This window comes from Piliocolobus tephrosceles, chromosome 4 (genome assembly GCF_002776525.5).
Source record: "Piliocolobus tephrosceles isolate RC106 chromosome 4, ASM277652v3, whole genome shotgun sequence".
In the NCBI taxonomy this organism is placed as follows: Eukaryota; Metazoa; Chordata; class Mammalia; order Primates; family Cercopithecidae; genus Piliocolobus; species Piliocolobus tephrosceles.
In genome coordinates this window covers 15,006,748-15,009,191 of record NC_045437.1, presented here as the reverse complement: position 1 = coordinate 15,009,191, position 2,444 = coordinate 15,006,748, and the positions used below count along the sequence as shown (strand labels likewise).

The following is a 2,444-nucleotide window of genomic DNA, read 5'->3' as shown; positions in this document are numbered from 1 at the left end:
CATGACTCTCCTCATAAGCAACTCAGGAGGTATTTTATACAGTTCTCTGGAAATGTCAGTGAAATATGTCTCCCCTTGCCTACAATGATGACCTGAACAATGTACCCTTTGGTCAAGTTTTCATCCTTCCTTATTTCATTCTCCCTTCAGTCCCACTCTTGATTCTGGGGATTACCTTCCAGATAAATTACCTGCTTGTAACTCCTTGTCTCAGGCTCTGCTATAGGGGAACTCAAAATCAGACAGTACTGCTTAAAATTGCAAGTATCATAGAGTTAACATTGCAGAAAGCAACATTAATAAATAGTCCCATTCTATACTTTGTGGAAAATATTCTACTTTTTTTTTTTTTAACAGCAGCTCTTTTATTTTTCCTTACACAATGATGTGTTGCTGGGGTCTCATGTTCTCACATAACAGTAGAAAACCAAAATTCTTTGTCATCTCTTTAAAGAATCTAGAATTGCGTACAACAAACAAACAAACAAAAAACCAAAAAACAAAAACAAAAAAAAAAAACCTTACATAAATTAAAGGATGAATACATTTACAGGTATAATGCAAACTGCTTCCAACTCAAGGCAAGAAACAGCACATAGTGTTCTGGCAGGAAAATATCAGCTAAGAAAGGAAACTGGGCCCTATGGCTTGGACTTTTCCAACCCTGACACACCGGCAGGACAGACACCACTGGCTCAGGAGCCCTTGCCAGTCTCTAGAGGAATCCCAGAACACTCAGCCCTGACACAATATCCTGCACAGATCAGAGCCTGCTGGTCACGCAGACACTCACCAAGCCACAGACTTGTCTTCCACAAACACGTTCTTACCTCAGCCACGAAGTGACCAAGCCACATATATTAAGGGTTGAAATGAAAGATATGTACGGGGTATTAAATACCAAGGGGAACAGTAAACTTGAATACAAGGTCAAAATCAGCAACAAGTTCTACAATCCAGTGCTGATAACAAATATAAGCTTCAAGGACAAATTTCTTTCAGAAGGCTTATTCCAGTTTTGTGAGGCTAGCATGAGGTGCATGCATTTGCCAGGGGCAAATTTATGCTTTTGAATTAACCCATGCGGCAAATGCTATGAATCTGCTCCCTATCCATTTAGAAGCATTTGTGGTGGACGACGGGGCCGTGGGGGTACTACTGACTCGTCATACTCCTGCTTGCTAATCCAAGTCTGCTGGAAGGTGGAAAGTGAGGCCGGGATGGCGCGGCAGATTCACACCGAGTACTTGCACTCTGGGGGTGCCATGATCTTGATCTTCATGGTGCTGCGTGCCAGGGCGACGATCTCCTTCTGCATACTGTGGGCGATACCTACGTACATTGTCGTGCCGCTGGACAGCACCGTGTTGGTGTACAGGTCTTTGCGGATGTCCATGTCACACTTCAGGATGGAATCGAGTGTGGTCTCCTGGATGCGGCGAGATTCCATGCCCAGGAAGGAAGGCTGGATAGTGCCTCCAGACGCTGGAACCGCTCGTTGCCAATGGTGATGACCTGGCCATCAGGGAGCTTGTTTCTCTTCTCCAGGGAGGAGGAGGATGTCGTGGGGCCATATCCTGCTCCAACTCCAGGGTGAGGTAGCACAGCTTCTCCTTGGCATGATCTCCCCCTGGGCGGTGGTGGTGAAGCTGTAGCCACGCTTGGTGAGGATCTTCATGTGGGAGTGGGTCAGGTCCCGGCCAGCTAGGTCCAGAGGCAGGATGGCCTGGGGGACAGCATAACTCTTATAAATGGGCACCATATGGGTGACCCCATCTCCAGAGTTCATCACAATGCCAGTGGTGTGCCCAGAGGTATAGGAGGTCAGCACTGGCTTGGATGGCCACGTACATGACCGGGGTGTTGAAGGTCTCAAACATGATCTGAGTCATCTTCTCTGTTGGCCTTGAGGCTCAGAGGGGCCTCAGTCAACAGCACCGTGTGCTCCCCCGGGGCCATGCACAGCTCCTTGTAGAAGGTATGGTGCCAGATCTTCTCCACGTCGTCCCAGTTAGTGACGATGCCATGCTCCATGGGGTACTTCAGGGTCAGGATGCCACGCTTTCTCTAGGCTTTGTCACCCACGTAGGAGTCCTTCTGGCCCATGCCCACCATCACGTGCTGGTGCTGGGGGCACCAGATGGAGGGGAGCACAGCTCTCCCAGCAAAGCCAGCTTTGCACATGCCAGAGCCATTGTCAAGAAGGAGTGTGGGGATCTCTTCCTCCATTGCGACTGGCAGAGGTTGCAGCACAGCTGGGCTCTGAGCCGCAGGGGGACCTGGTGCGTGGGGTGGCAGCAGCGAGTCATATTCTTCTTTTATCAACAGAAACAATATAAGATTCTGCTAAGAAGGAGGCTCTCATTCTGCTTGGCTGTGCCAGTACCTTGCTGTCTGGTATGGATGGTCTCCATCTTCTATGGGTATCCTCAGACATGTTGACA

The 2,444-nt window shown here is 48.7% G+C and overlaps 1 pseudogene; it reads right to left on the bottom strand.

Annotated features, from left to right (window-relative positions):
* Positions 1 to 1,116: 1,116 nt before the first annotated feature.
* Positions 1,117 to 2,229, bottom strand: LOC111546794 (annotated as a pseudogene).
* Positions 2,230 to 2,444: the final 215 nt, after the last annotated feature.